At 38.6% G+C, this 17,306-nt stretch overlaps 1 protein-coding gene across 2 annotated transcripts in view; it reads left to right on the forward strand.

Annotated features, from left to right (window-relative positions):
• sema4c (sema domain, immunoglobulin domain (Ig), transmembrane domain (TM) and short cytoplasmic domain, (semaphorin) 4C) overlaps positions 1-17,306 on the forward strand; it is a 108,538-nt gene that overhangs the window by 35,980 nt on the left and 55,252 nt on the right. For both annotated transcript variants that reach the window (XM_077562093.1, XM_077562095.1), the window contains exon 2: positions 691-797. The gene's annotated coding sequence lies outside the window, so the exon portion shown is untranslated. The remainder of the gene's footprint in view (positions 1-690; positions 798-17,306) is intronic.

Consider the following 17,306-nt stretch of genomic DNA (forward strand, 5'->3'; position numbering starts at 1 on the left):
CCATATGTTACTGACAGTATCTGCGCGGCCCTTGGCGCTCTCATTGTGTCAAGTGAGCCATTGATGTTGACATGATGCTGATCCTGGTCTCAACTCATGAGCACACATGCAAAACCTGATCTGCGGTGTGAATATTGGGATCCACTGTATGTGAGCCTGAGGCTTGTGTGTAGCTGCGTGTGTTCTTGTGTGTTTGAGGTAAACCTTTGTCAACCAAAGCCCCCCGTCCCCCCCCCCGTCCATCCGTTTTCCATACTGCTTATCCTGTCCAGGGTTGCGGGAAGCTTAAGCCACAGCTGACTTCAGGTAAAAAGCAGACTATAGTCATCAATCACACATATAGTGAGAGGCAAGTCAGGCAAGTGAACCACTACACCATCATGGATGCTTTCAACATTCACTTGGAAATTTTTGTTATTGTCTTCAATTTTTGAAAGTGAGGTGAAGTCTCATTCCTAATATCTGTCAGATTTTGTGGAGTTGGGCAAGTGTGTGATCTGCCTTTCAACGTGCACTTTAACACATCTGCATAAACTCACGTGTGCAAGTATACACAACTTGTGGATAAGGCAATAGTATGTACACATGCACATGTATGGAAATCAAATAATTAAAGCACCTTCTGTATGCCAAACTGAAATGGACTTGAATTCCCTAATTTTACTCACTATGTTTGTGTCCCTCTTTTAGTGACATGTGACCTTCATCTGCATAGAGTCTCCCTGTTGGACGTATAGGAACAAAGTTCACAGACGCACTGAGGAGGAGAAGAAAAACAAGTGCAAACGGAACAAGGGGTAAGGAACAAAAAAACAAAAACATGTCAACATCTGTGGTGTCCAGAAATCCACATGAAAAATGCAGAAAGGAAGGCGGTAGTGTGACTGTGTGTGTGGATTGAAGGTGTAAAATGAGCCAAAAATGAAGAGAAATAAGAAAGTAAATATGCAGATGGAAAGGAAATCCATGGTGCACGGGGGAGGGTGGTACTTGTCAAAACAGGACGTGGAAATTACAGGCAATTTCAGGTACGCCCGTAAAGAAATCATTTTGGGGCGAGACAAATAGAAAGTAAAGAGCGGGGCATGAGCTGGGAAATAAGAAAGATGCAAACAAAAAGACAAGGAGGGAGACAAAGAGGGAAAAAATGAGGTGAGGTAAGATATTGGATGTCAGATCTGAAAGCATTTCGTTTAGGAAAATACTGAAGGTTGTGTGTGCGCATGTGCATTTGGATGTGTGAAATTGATGGTGCACTATTTCAGCGGAATGCAAAACAAAGAGGCAACGTTGAAATAGAGGGAGAAAATAGTAATATATGAAAACAATATATAGACTTGGCACTGCCATTAGTGATTATGACTTTCCTTTTTGTGGTAATTGCTTGCATCTAGTTTGATTTCGGGCGACAAACCAACAAAGACAAGAACCACCTACACTAACAATCATAAAAACACACACACAAAGAAGCAGCACTTAATAAAAAAATATTCAGACTGATAGCTCAAACTCCAAAAATGCTGCATCTTAAATGTCTGATAATGATCCAGTAACATATTTTTATGCAGAGCTCAATGCCTCCGACTCTCACAAATTGGCGCTTCAGTAATGACAATTCTTAACTGATTAAAGTACAATGGTGCAATTAGGTGCAACCTAGGATTCTATTCATTTTTTTTCTTAGTCACCTATAACAGAATTAGTTTTTTTCCCACTCCTTGCACATGAGGTGGAATAACAATTCACACTCACTTTCACACCTATAGACAATTTGGAGACTTACATTAACTCATTCACTGCCATTGACGGCTATGGACGTCAAATATTCATTTTAACTATATCTATTAATTTTTTTTTCTTCTATTTTTGTTAACAAGAGTATGAAAACCTAGAATTTTTTATTGTACATTTAGAGCAGATATAAAATTTGTGATTAATTGTGAGTTAACTCGTGAAGTCATGCAATTAATTACGATTAAAAAATGTAATCGCCTGACGCTCCTAATTTTTTATAATCTTTTCTTTTCTTTAATCGCGTCAGGCGATTACAAATTGTAATTCTAATTTATCACATGACTTCAATAGTTAACTCATAAATTTTATATATGTTCTAAATGTACAATAAAAAATATATAGGTATTCATACTCTTGCTAACAAAAGTGGAAAAAAATGTTAAACTAATAGAAATAGTTCAAATGAATTTTTGACGTCAATAGCCGTCAATGGCAGTGAATGAGTTAACCTAAGAAGTGTTTGAAATGGGAAGAAGCCTATACAAGCACAAGGAGAACATGAAAACGGGATTTGAACAACCAAAACACAGATCTTGATTGTGCTGCCTGCTCTTTTCAACCGCTATTGCAAAAACATGTAGGTGTTTTTTTTATTCACTTATTGATTGAGTGTATTGGACGGCGAGTGGCAGTTTTAACCATAAACAAGGCACAACCCCCAGAAGAGAGTGTGTTTATTATTTACGAGTCCCAATTCCCCTTCAATGCTGACGCCAAACCTATGTCCTTGTCATAGCAGCATACTGGATGTGAGGAGATATGGCCGTGTGTATGTGCGATGCTTGTGATTAATGTCTCTCTTATTTACAATCCGTTGTCAGCTTGATGGGGCAACCAGGATATACGGTCGACTTTAGTAAAGTGACTCCAAAGTAAAAAAAAAAAAAAAAAAAAAAGTCATTTTTATCCAGCTACAAAATGCTGGAAATCCCCAGTTTGCTTAATTGCATCCGTAAAGGCACACGTGAAGAGCAAGCAACACATTGCACATAGGAGAGATTTGAGGGGAAATATAGCTTCAGGTAATAATTCAGCAATCCATATTTTCACTAAAAGTCGAGGTGTTTGCTTCGCTTCCTGAATCCCAATGCGCTTATCCCACGTCTACTCGAATAATTGCGTATCTGTCTTTCTGTCTTTCACAGTTTGTGAGGATATTGGTTGTCCAGGTCTCCTCTGACAGGATGCCATCATAGAGCTTGAGTGAGGAAAACAGGCTTGGATGGGGAGAGAAAAGGAGTGAGTGGGGTGGGGGGGGGGGCTGACAGGGAGATGAGATAAGGGAGGAAATGGAGGGTGAAGGGAATGCAGGAAAGATGGTGGAGGTTATATACATCACAACAGCCTGACACTTGTCAGGTAGAAGCAGATTAAATGTTTCACTTAACAGCGTACCCTTTCACACATCTTGTTACAACCCAATACTGACACAACCTTGTCGACGCATGCAATACAACACTCTTTGCTTTCAATTATTATCCAATTTTGAGAGCGCCTGTTGTTATGAGGGTCAATGGGGGGGACTGAAGTCCATCCCAGGTGACTTAGGGCTACAGGCTGTGCACACTTTGGACAGGGTGCCAGTTGATCCAGCTTTCAGAAGGGCAGCTTTCAATGACTACAAACTCTTGGCTTTTAAGTTTGATTGTTAGTGATTATCTAAAAATAAACAAATAAATAAATGAATGAATGAATAAATAAGTAAATCATGCATTTTAGGCATAGTTTAGATCAGATTCCTGATTCACACTATTAAACGTACAAATGGCACCCTAACTACAGAAAGGTTAGATTGCCCACTTTAGTGCTTAGATTCTTTTTTTATCTACTTATTCCATTTTTCATTTCCACCTCCAGAGGGCAGAGAAGAAATAATTGGTAAATCATGTAAAGGAGCCAAATATTGAAATAATCTCTTATACGTCAAAAGAGCTGGAAATATTGTATTTCATACACATGGAAATTGATTAGAATTTATCATTTATAATTTAATTGACACTGAAATTTGAATCCATTATGAATACTGATTAGAGGTCATCTCCGTTATTGATTTTCATATCAGTTCCTATTGGCTGAGAGCAATAATACATATAATATAGCAATTATGTCATTATCTATACAGTATATACTTTTATGATATACAATACATTTACAATTACAAACACAAATATTCAGTGAAGATTTTCCATTGAAAATATCTGGTAGTACAAGCAGGTCTCAATCAACTCTTGTTCTGTATCTTCTCATGTTGTGCAATGTTCAATATTGCTCTCATCCATGCTCCTGTCAGAGCCATAAGTATTTGGGGGTGATGTAGCCGCGTTGCTGCAGTTACATAACCTTCATTCATTTTTCATACAATGTTAGCGTCGGCCGTAAGTCTTCCTCACAAAAAGAGTGATTTTGTGGCAGTGGTCCTGCCCGAGGCTGAAACCCACGGTAGCACCAGCCCCCGGGTTGAGAGTCGAGCGCGCTAACCCAGAGGCTGCCGCTATCTTAAGGCTCTCAAGGAGCGAGGTTTGACTAACGTACCAGCTGGCATCCATCACACATGCACACTGCGCAGATTCTGTTTATTAAACTCTGTTCATAAATGGCTAGCGTGATAGCAACAATAGCCTCTTTTGCACATCATCTCCATTCTCCTGGTTTGACTACATTTATGCTGTAATGTTGGATTGTTCCAGTAACGGATTAAGCCTTGGTTGATTAGTCATGTCTAGATAGTGATGCACAAAGGATGACATAGAAAGTTGATTGTTGTGTTACTGTAATATATCATATGCAACAGGTGTGTGTGTAGGGTTCATTGAAGATGTTCAATTTACTGGTTTCCACTGGTTTATTCACCCTTGCAGAAGACATTACAGGACCTTGTTTGTCTTCTTGCTGTAAGTCCTTCTCTGCACATCTGCTCCCAAAACATGTAAAATAACTGTACTGACACTGTAAAATTAAAGTTTCTTCAGTGTTGGACAAGTAACAAAGAGTATGATTCTTAGGATCGAATTACCGGGAACCAGTTCACAAACCGTTAAATTTTTACGGCCCGGCCGAGATGGATTTTTTTTTTTGTATGATGCTGATACTGATTTTTGGCACACACATAAAGCAAACAAAAAACAATTACCGATTAATCGGCCATTACATTTAAAAATATATATAATAGAATAACATTCCGCCACACCCGGCCCATCCCCACACCACTCCCCAATGTATTTCATTAGGTGTCAATTGCAATTCGCAGACTGGCCCGGTACCTATAATACCCCGCGAAAAGTCTGTGTCACTGTCAACTGTAATATATATTGTATTGTAAAAACAAAAAAAGCATTTTCAGTTTCCTTGAATGCATTGCGTGTCACAAGCCATTCAATAAATAAAGTTATAAGGACATTAATCCTTGTGATGTGTGCTTCTGTTACCAGTAAATGTATGTGTGTCATATTTAACACATTTATCTTTTTGTGACTTTAGGTTGGGTGCAAAATAGTGTCATGCAGATCAATTCCTTGCTTGTAAAAAAAAGTTGAATGGCAGGTCCATAGAATGAGCGAATCAACAAATTCCATTATATATATTTAGGGATACATGGTTGTTGGAAATATTTATGTGTAATATATAATGAAACCATTGTTGTTTAAAGGGCCAAAATCGGCCAGCCTATTATTCAGTCGGGCCCTAGCTTTTTTTTTTCTTTTTTTCCCATCTCAAGTAGGGATGTAATGATATCCAAACATCCTGATACAATATTATCATGATATGAAGGTCACAATACGATAATTATCACGATATTGTGGGAAGGTTGGCAATATTTTAAAAAAGTATCACTATTGTAAAAAAAAAAAAGAGCTCATACTATAAAAAAAAAGTGTGCTTTTGTACATAACAGTAATGCATTTAAACCACCTACAATCTCTAATAACACTTAATGTTGAGGCATTTACTTGCTAATGGACGCTGCACACATTGAGTTCCTCCACATATTAACTTGATTCACAAGCATATTACGTTCGCCTTCATCTGATGATAAGCGTGGATTTTAAACATAGAAGGGCCAAAACATCCCTTGTGAAAATTAAACTGCACTAAAAAACTGGTCACAAGAGGGTGCTAGAACTTCACAAATGGAAATTAAACCTGACTTTTTTCTTTTTTTTTTTTACAGATGTGCTGCTTATTGTGGCAGTTATAATATCGCAATATCACGATATTGACGTTTTTGTTACATCCCTGATCTTCAGTAATTCTGGACTATCTTCATGTGCAATGCTATTAAATTGATGTATTTTGAATGCTTACCATGGCAGACACCCAATAGTAGGAAAAGTACCCCCAATAAAAAAAATGTAATGCCAACCATACACAAGATTGTGGAAATTGGTGCTAGATGACATCCCCTGACCGGCATTGTATACTTTGGACTGTCTGTCACATATAAACACGTACAGTTGTGGTCTCAAATTAGCCAAATTAGTTGTACCACCTGAATAAAACCTCCATAGTCACTGAAAGGTCTCCACAAAAAAAATCTACCAAGAGGCCACGCCCACCAAAGTACCCTCACGCACACACCGCACACATTTCCATGCATGAAGCTTGATGAAGTGTAAACTTGCTGCTTGGCACCCCTCCGTCCTCTTTCCCCCCCGTAGCAGAAGTCCTTGTTCCTCTATCGATCCCTTCTTATCTTCCCGTAAACCTGCAACACTTTTCCCTCATATTTGCCTGCCCATCCCAGACACTCCTCTCCTGCTACCATATTGCTATTGATCGTTTTTGTGTGTTCAAGAGAGCAGGTTAATGTAAAGCCGAGTCTGGAGGAGAGCTGCTTGTGGCTGGCCTATCGCCCTTCCCCCCGTAATGGACCCAATTAAGGTCTAACAGACCCTCGCTTTAAACATCAAAGCACGTCACTTGCTTCTTTCTCCCCTCGCTTTTATTTCATGCCTCTACCTTCCTTCCAAACAGATCTCTGCGATGGCTGCTACAGCCATTCATACGTGTTGATTTCAATCCAGTAGGCCTTATTTATAAAAGAAAAGATCTGCTGAATATGCATGCATTTTTCTCTGAATTGACCTGCTTTGCATTGTTTGCATCTTTTTCTGCCCAATATTACCAAACTGCTGACTTTTCTTCCATTGTCTTTTCTGAGTCCCCTTGCTTAAGGGCAGCTTGAGAATTTGTTGAGTCAGCAGATGTATTGTGACGTGAAAGTGTGAGTGGGTGTTTCATTTACAGTTGTAATCTTTAAGTGCTTTAAAATTAAAACAATAAAATAACACCTCTCAAATTTATGATCAATTCGAGCTGCAGTTTATCTGAGTTTATGTATTTTTAATTCTGAGCTTGGAAGCTGCACACAAGTAATTAGATGTGTGTGTGTGTTTTTAATGATGGTATCGTCGTCAGCAATACAGATATCCACAGCAAATCTGGCTGTGGTCCTATTGAAAATATTGTGATGCCAAGTTTTTAATTATGATTTTTTTTTTTTTTTATAAAATTTTGCCTCCTACACAGCTGTTCAAAATGCTATTTGGATGGTGATTGAATTGGATTTATTACCTTGTAACCTTGACCATGTCCCTAATATTAATGTTGTGACAAAAAGTGAAGATAACAAATCGTTAAACATCACCACACTTTTCACTTTTCATGACTTTGTCTTTGGGAAAGACTAAGTCAGTTACTACTAAAGCTTTGCACGAATGGGTGGTAATTTGGTCCTTCATTCGAATGAGTGAGGCAATTAATAATCGTATCATCATTTGTGGATCAAATGGTGTGACATCACTGGAAGCGGCGTTTTGTTTGCATGGTTATTGTTAGACGCGAGTGCACTTTGGCAGTTTGACAGTTACAGACAAAAACCACATGTAAACGCATGTTGACGCATCTTACATACACATGAAATCATACCTGATAATCTTTTGACAATTCCCTGAATCTTTTTATCACACCACCTTCTCCGGTGATTTGACATAAAGCAAACATAAATGTGAGTTTTCTTCCCGGACGGCAACAGCGTAACAAGTTGCAAAATTACAAGACATTTTGAAACGCTACGTGATCGTTTAAAAAAATGAAACAAAACGCGTACATTTAACAGTACATTCATCTATTATATGTCTACGGTCTCCACTGCTAGCTATTGTACCAAGTAGCAGCGGGGAGAAAGCCATGCTCATAAATACTGACAATACTTGAGATTTTCTCAATAAATGTAAATCCTAATCGTGTTTGTTTTATCACTTTATATTTGATCAATTTAGCTTCTCACATGGAGTGCAATGTTTTTTTCCCATGTACAAAAGTCGAGAGGCGGCCACCTCCACCTAATTTGCTCGCCACCTCCAGCCTGACAGAATGACATCGCTCAACACGGCACTCCAGCTGTGTTGATTGAGCTCGGCAGCAAACGCATTTTAACTGCAGTTGTAGTGTTGCGCCATTATGGAGGCGCTATAGCAACAGCAGTTCATCGGTAAGACCTAAAGCAACAACCGAAGAAGAAACAGCTTTCTTTTTTCTTTTTTTTTTAACTTCAACGTACCAAAGAAGAAACCGTTGCACACGCCCATTTCCTTGTTGTGAAGCAGCCATCACCAGTCATAAAAACACAGTATATACAAGAAACATAATTGCGTTTTACATCAACACTGAACTATATTTACAATTTAATACGTACTAGTAGATGAATTTTTAATGATTGTAGTTTAAAAAATGGCAAAAATTTATAGCAACCTTGTATTCATATAGTTTATCATTTCTAGTCTGATAGTAAAATGGCTGCAGGGGGGCGAGCCATAATAGTATAGGAGTACCGATACCTAAAACCTATTTAGATATTATTCATTCATAAAATTATCATTAATTAAAACTATTTTTACCCTTAATTTTATATCGTGAAATATACCGTTATCATGAAGGGATGCAATTGATATCGCGATATGAATTTTGAGCCATATCGCCCAGCCCTAGTGCACTCTATTTTCATCAAATAAGATTTTTGTTTGTTGGACTGTAAAGTGATTTTTTGGTACAATTAGCAACCGATTTGAGTTTATTAAGCACTCGCTCGTTAACATTAATGAGAATAGCAAGTGTTGACTATGACCCAGAGTGCAGACACTATTCAATATTCACTATTCAATGAATGCATTGGTGAGGTTTATTACAAACATCGTCTAATGCCTACGGCCGGGTTCCCCAATTTTTTCCAGCTCAAAACATAAAAGTAGACATTTTGGTAACCCCGACCATCCCCCTTACTATTTATGGTGCTGCATTACTGTCTGAAAATAAATCTTATTAACGTTGGTTAATGCTGCAGCTGGTCCTGAGATATGCAAACTAAAATGAACCCTTTGAGTGAAACATTCCAGATTCAGATGCATCTAAATGCTAATATGGCGGATGTCTGGAGAAGTAGGGTTAAGTGTGCTGGTTGGTGCCGCAGCAATGTAGGAGACAGTGTGAATCTCGAGCATATTCGTACCATAGTGGTCATTAGGGCTGTGCCAAAAAATTGATTCTCATAAGAATCGTGATTCTCATTTAGTACGATTCAGAATCGATTTTAAATGTCCCAAAATCTATTTTATTTAAATAATTTTTTACTCTCTTGCCTTTTTCTGTGTGTGCCTTTATTGGGAGTGCTGTTCATGTTGTACCCGATTTGGCCACTTAGGGGCAGTGTGGTTCCACGCCGTCTGATACACTGTTAAGTTGTAGTCGCATTAGAGAGTAGAAGGAAAAAGTCACGATCAAGTTATTCAAATAAAAGTTGTTTTTTTGCAGTGTGGTGCCGTTCTTTTGAGTGATAAAAGTGCAAGTAGCACGCTAATTAGCATTAATGAGTCAGACTGGACTAGATCATTACGATTCCTTGCACATCAAATCATTTTGAATCAAAAATCGTTCTTAATCGAAAATTGATGCTGAATCGAATAGCAGACCCAAAAATCGGAATCGAATCGAATCGTGAGACATTCAAAGATTCCCACCCCTAGTGGTCATGCATATTTGTACAGTATAAGGAAGAAGACCTGCTGTAAGTGCTACCCAAAACAACTGCAAGGCGTCATTGCAAACAGCCATTTCAAGTTCAACCTCAGAATCTCACTCTTCTTTTGTGGTATTCGGACTTTGACCACAGTCCCAAAACATATATTGAAGAATAAATTGCCTTATGTGTGAAAGTGAGTGTGAGTTGTATACCTTACAGGTGTGTCAGCTGGGAGAAGCACCATTTCATCAACACCCTGAACAACTGGGATAGATAATGGATGGATTTCAAACCTTTGAATGGAAAATAGCTCCAGGCCACAAAGTCGCTTTAAACCGCCTTAAACACAACACTGTAGCAGCTCCTATCATTCCCTCTTGAATCCTTTTTAATGGCTTCTATTCGTCGTCATTCAGTTGTTGCCGCGTGTTTCCGTCTCTTGTTTAGGAGTCCAGTTAGGTGTAACCTTTCTGCCCGACGGCACCTTACTGGGCTCCAGGGCTCTTGACTCAGCATGATCTCCTGAACTCTTGTGAAAGTAAACACTTGAAGGAAGAAGCTAATGAGATGTTGAAGACAGGAAAAGCTGAAAGTAAAAGAGAACTACTGAACAATTATCACCCTTAGGAAAACAGTGGGCGGCTTCGCCAAGCCAGAACGCATAGTGACCGAGGGCCAGAGTAGGACATGCTGTGGGTGTGTTCTTTATTCATACCTTGCAGTTGTTTCATATTGACACAGTACTTCAGTTGCCTTCAGGCATCAATACACTAGTTTATATAATTCAGTGCTGATTACAGCCCTAAAACATACGGTCGAGAATACGTTTCGGTGAGTGCTAAAATGAACGAAATGTAGAGAGAATTTCCTTGTTTGTCTGAACCTGGCCTGGAGGGAGTCATTTCATTTGTGCGTTGATGCGTTAGAGGCAGGTTGTAACAATCACTGACAGAACCGACATATTGGGACAACTTTAAAATAGGACTGTTGGATGATGGGAAAATGAAGCTTCATGAAGCACTTTATTTCATATTGATATTTTGTGACTCCTCTAGATGGTGCTCTTGGTTTAAGGAGGTAATGGAAAGTAATTACATTTTCCACTGATGCACTTAATTTAATTACATTTCCACTGCCACTTTTAACATCTCTATTTTCAGAATCAATTAGTAATATAATCGAATCGAATAATTGGTTAAAATTTGACTCTTAAGTGTATTACAAAAAAAAAAATTCCAGATTTTTTCCAGATTTTTAACCATGACTACTAATAATCGGTCTATCTCTAGCTGTTATATTTGAATAGTTGTTTGTAATCAATTTAATAGATTTGTTTTTGTAAAGGGAATCATTTGTTGGAGAATTTACTGTAGAAGTTTGCAGATTCTTGTACTTCATTTTATAGTGTCATTAAATTGGTCCCTGTTTTCACAAAAGATAAGCAGTTTGGAATTTTGTTGTTTCCTTATTGTACAGAATGGGACACAAAATTTGTTAAATCATTCACTCCCAGCCATTTTCACTGAAGCAACCCCCTTTGCTTCCGGCTTTTTTACTGGATTTTGACAGATTTTGCAAGGTCCACTGAATATTTTGTTCTATTGCTATAAAACATGGAACCTACCCAAAGAAAGATTAGAGTATTTTCTTTAACCAGGAAAAAAAAAAGTATATTTCTATCTGTTTCCATTTTGCAGCATTATTCTTAATTGTGGGGAAATCAGCTTGTTTTCAACACGACCCTGGTTGATCTCTTCTACTCTGCTGCCACCTGCTGGCCGTTGTTGTAATAACTATCATTGCTTCAACCGTTTTGTGCAGTTAAGAGGCTACATCAAAGCCTTCTGTATGCTCTAGCATTAAAAAAATGTTTAAATATGTCTTTGGGACACTTAAAACATTGCATATAGAACGTTTTTGGGAGCAAATGAGTTAATAACCAACTATTGTTGTTCATTTGGCATTGTTTTTTGATAAATACAACAACAACTAAACAATCATTAAACAACATCACACCAGAAGGTTTGAAGTTGACCTACCTTTTTGAAACTAATTCAGTTACTTGTTTGGTCATTGTTTTCAAAACTAAAGCAGATGTTTGCAAATGTCTTATTTTACTTTTAATGCAGGAACGACCAAAATCAGTGAATAATTACTGTTGAGAGGCTGAAATCAGAGGATTTAAACAGTTTTAAGTTAAACAATGGCTCTGAATAATTACTCGATTATTAAAGTAGTTGATTCATTTAATGGATTAGTTGTCGATTAATCTATTAAAATTGACACATCTACCTTAAGTGAAGAGGAAATATACACTCTAAAAACAGTTGGCTCAAAAATAACCCAATTATGGATAAAAAATGGACCAATCCACTTTATGGGTCAATTTGACCTAACTTCCTGGGTTGTTTTATACAAAATGACCCAATTTCTTTACCCAAGTAAAGGATCTGACCAATATTTATGAGTTGTTTTACACTTAAAGACGAATTTCTTGACTCAAAGTTGGGTCAAATTGATCCAAGGAGAGGATCGGTCCATTTTTGTCCCATAGTTGGGTTGTTTTTGAACCAACTGTTTTTAAGAGTGTAGAAGGTAAACAATTTCGACCTTCTGAAGACTCGAATTTGGAGTTTATCCGTGATATTAGGTTTTGTCAATGCATCACGAAGAACGTGGGTAAGAGGGCATGACTGCTTCTCTGTTCTATTTAATCTGACAGGTGTTTGAAGGAGTAAGGTCAGGGCTCACAAATTTGTCCACAACAAACATATCTAATCATCATGATTATAAATCCTGCATTGTGTACTGAGACAGGACCTTTTCCATCCTTTTTCACTGTTTGAAGATAAAATTATACAGTATTGCACACAACACCTCCAATGACCAATTTGGATGAGTTCAACTAAGGAATTCTAATAGCAGGCCTATGAATGTGTATCCACGCATGTGAGGAGAGACGCATTCGACCAGTACAAGTTGTCCGCCTTAACCGCAGTGTTGCATCGCATACGGCTGAATGACCTGTAAGCGCATCAGGAGCAAAGACCTATACAAACACATCTGGTCTATAGATACAAGCGGATTGATGTAGATGGCAGAGCGCTCCTCCAGCCCAGCACCCCTGGGGGCCTACACTGGCGCTGGCAGGTTGAGTGCACGGGGGCGTTTACCTCCTCTCACTGCGCTCATCAACAACGTGGCCCGACTGTCAAACGCAAGGTCGAGCTGAGGAAAGGGACGACGCGCAGACATGTACTTTGTCAGGGGACATGGAACGATTTATTTTTTACACATTTCTTTTGTATTGTATTATCATCAGTTTTCGTAATATCTACTGTCATTGACCAGATCAATATACAATTAGTATAGTTAAGTGAAGTTGACTTTTTTTGTTACAAAACCTTCAAGCTGGGGGCTTTGTGTTTCTGTTCTGCTTCAGTGGTCCATATAAAAAGTTGAAAAGGCACAACTCAGTGCTAAGACGATTATGGAGGTACTAACACATATCCCTGATATAGAACGCTGCACAAATCACATGCTGAGGTGGCATTTTGCTTTTTACAAGTTGTGTATTAACAAGGGAGGCAGCTTGATGGTGCACTTACTTTTAAAGCAATATTGTTCAATCTGCGCACAAGAGAGAGGCTTCTATAAGATCCTGATCAGCACTTTCCAGCAGAGGGACCTGGGAGATACTCTGAGTGAGATTAGTTGCCGCAGCGATTGGCCGAAATGGACCTCCAGCAGAATAGATGAGATCCATTGATTAAAGCTGTTCGCGAACACTAAAATGTCTTCACTCAAACTGAACTTAGAGGAAAAGAATGCCTTTCATTGATTGAAGTTTGTTAAACTTGCATTAATTGATTTTCTGGCCCATTTGAAGTGGTGCAAAACACTGAGCACATAACAGTGATATAAGAGTAGCATCGCCTTATAAAGTTAGTAATCAGCTGTCTTGTTACGCATCCAACTGACACAGATCGGCAGTAGCATTCTCTTGGATTTGAGTTGCTGTCACTCTAAGGAATCCAAGACAATTATCCACTCTCGTCTTTACTCTCGTCTGGTTCTTGCAAACTCCAGAGGGAAATATGTGACTCTTTATGTTCACAAGCTAATTGCTCACATTGTCTGTCTGCTTTTAAGTGTTAGGTGGAGAGCATGTGGCGCACTAATCAGAGTACAGTTAGACACACTTCTGAAGTTTTTGCTCAAAACCGTTGCTACAGTGATCCACGCTGCACAAACACACTAAAATAGTTTCACACTTTGACGTCATTTTTACTTGTCAGCTCGGAAAAAAACACAGCCAAACACCAGCCGCATTAGCAACCATTTTGCGCTGACAATTTCGTGGATCAGACTCTGTAATGACTGATAGTGACTCGTACTTAATCATAAACTCAACTTAATTAACTCAACTTTATTTATAAAGCACTAAAGCATAAAAAAAAACATGAACGCAGTAATAAATAGAAAACATATAACCAAATAATAAATAAATAAAACCACAAGCAAACGGCTGAAAGAAGTCATCGGCACAGTGTTTTCTCCCTAATTATAGCTGCCTCTAAATTGCATGATCCACAAAAGTAAAATCCTAGCAAATATTTCATTCATCAACAGAGCTCACTTAAGCCCTGCGGATAAATCACATTTATGATTTGGAGCTGCTGCATGCTTCAGTAAACATTTCCATGACATATGCTTTGTGAATTCATCGATTTCACTTTCTCCATCATATAACACATGTATTTGCATTTGCCTTGTTTAAAAAAAAAAAAAAAAAGGAATAGATTACATTTAAGGAACAAAGTAATATAACAAGTTACTCATTCTAAATGTTGTAATATTATTACAGTTACTGAGTCCCATAACACATTACAATTTTGGAACAAATAGCCAAAATTAATCACTAAGTAGCCTATAAATGAGATAGCAGTCCAAAAAGATTTGCATGGCTTTTGAGGGGTGCTAACTGTCAAAAATGCGGCAAAGACATTGCGTGTCATTCACAAAGCGTGCAAATGGTGAAATTCCTTACTAACTGGCACTGCACTGCCAGGCACAATGATTTGCCTTCACCCGGAACACAATTGTTACCTCTTTGGCCACTGCTGCGAAGAAATTTAACAGTAGAAGAAGAATGTCTTCCTTGAGCTTGAGGGGAACAAATTAGGGTTGTATTTTGTTTCCCAACTTATGTCAACTAAGCACATAATAGAGGATCAGATAAAGGCTTGTTTCCCATTTTCAACTTCAATTTTAAAAGAGAAGCTGTTCAATAGAGACAGCAACACTACCTTCTTGTGGGTGAAGGATGAACGGGCCTTTAAACACGTGAATATCGGACGACCTGTGTGTGCGAATATCTTGAAACAGCGTGATGTTTGTCTCAAAAATAAATGCACATGCTCGCCGATCCACAAACGCGCATTCAACAACTCAAGCAAATTTGACATTTACAAAGAGTCATGATGCAGTACTTTAACAAACTCATGTAAAAATCACTGATATAGGCCTATTTGTAAATCTGAAAGACACATGAAAATCATGTGTGTGAATAATTTTAAGACAAATCTGTCCCCATATGAGACCACTCACTGATCGGTGCCTTTTCTTGGATTCATTGGATTCATGGTAATCATGCAGATTGACTGACTACGTTTACATGCAGGCAATATTCGGGTTATGGTCAGAACAATCGTAACCGAGTTACCCCTGTATACATGGCGTTTGGAATAACCCGATGTAAGGGGGTGCCACCATCATGGCAGAAATAGACGTCATTTACGCTTCTAACTTTAAACGGTCAATAAAATACATTATATTCATGTCACTCACCACGCTAAATAAAGTAGTCACTTTCCTACTCGCTCCAGAAGTGCGGTTCTTGTCGGTACATGCCAGAAGGACGGACTTACTTTGTTTGGATAAAGCAGAACTATGTGTGTGTCATCTAATGTTCCTACACGGACGTGTATTGTTGAACACTGCAGCTGGAGATAAACATTGTTTAAGCATTACGAGTGATGTCGCGTCTGTCTCACATGAATAGTTAACGTGTCACAAACTGTGGCATTCTCGCCATAGAGGCACAATATAACGGGAAAACGCAGCGGAGAAATCAATGTATTTAAGCGAGGTCCGTGTAGGACGGCGTTGCGCGTACAAGTCGTTACTACAAAGACTAAGATTCCTTGCGAGTGCAAATAAGCGAGAAGAACCAGTTTTCCAGTTATGAAAGGGGTAACCCAAGGGGCTTATTCGGGTTTTTAGCATATTCGAGTTATTGCCGAATAGTGCCAATATTTGGGTTTTAAATGGGTTATTGCCTGCATGTCAATGTAGTCACTGTTGGCTAGCAAATTGCAAATCAGTCTGCCTGTGACCGGAAGACCTCCACAAGTACGGCAACTCCATTTGGACAGACAACATTAAGCCCCATTAAATAAAAGTCTGATGTGCAACTAACTGAATTTTGAATTGTATTTTGGTTAAAATAAATAAATTGACAATAGCAAAAGAGATTTACTCAGGTCAAATTTCTCAATGGATATTTATGCTTTTATTACACATTCCCTGTCTGTCTGTCTCTCCATCTATCTATCTATCTATCTATCTATCTATCTATCTATCTATCTATCTATCTATCTATCTATCTATCTTGTTAGACCAGTTATCAAATGTAAGTAACAAGTAATATGAAACAGATTACATTTTGGAAGTAACTTGCCTAACGGCATTTATTGCAGTATATGATATTAAGCTTAAATAACTGAAGAAAAGTTTCACTGATCAAATTCACTGTTATAAATGGCTTCAGGTTTGCAGTGACGTGGGAAGATTTTATTTTGGTGCACTATCTCCCCATTGCAGCATAGATGGTAAATAAGATGTACTTCAATATCACAAACACAGATGGCCTACTGTCCGTTTATAGGAACAGTCAGCCTCACTGGTTTCATCTGGTTTTATCATCGTCAGGCCTGAACAGGTGTTTGGCCTGTGGTCAGAGCCCAAATCAGATCCATTTCATCTGTAATCAGGTGGTGCCCCTGGCAATGATGGAGGAGATCAGAGAGGCGATCAAAAAATCATAAGTCGGCCACGCCTGACCAGCCGACCATGACATAGACAAGGCGGCTAGGGGGAAAGCGAATGTCCGTGCAGGCATCAGCCACAGAAGAGATGAAAGCGGGGGATCCTTGAAGGGCCGCAGTTTCTCCAGGGGGAACCATGAAAGCTGCTTGCCGGGAGACAGTAACTGCAGCACTATGCAGTCCCATAGGATATGTTCTCTGACATTCATCAAGCAGAAATGGGTTGTCTTCAAAGGCGGGGATAGGTTTTGCCTCACTTTGAGGTAATTAGAATGGCAAGTGAATACAAGTTATCCTTTAATTGGAAACCTGGTGGCATTTACTTGCAAAGCATTTCAATGGGTGGATGCTTCTGTGCTGTTTAGAAAATCATTAATTTTATGCAAATA

The sequence above is a fragment of the Vanacampus margaritifer genome, chromosome 3 (genome assembly GCF_051991255.1).
Source record: "Vanacampus margaritifer isolate UIUO_Vmar chromosome 3, RoL_Vmar_1.0, whole genome shotgun sequence".
Lineage (NCBI taxonomy): Eukaryota > Metazoa > Chordata > Actinopteri > Syngnathiformes > Syngnathidae > Vanacampus > Vanacampus margaritifer.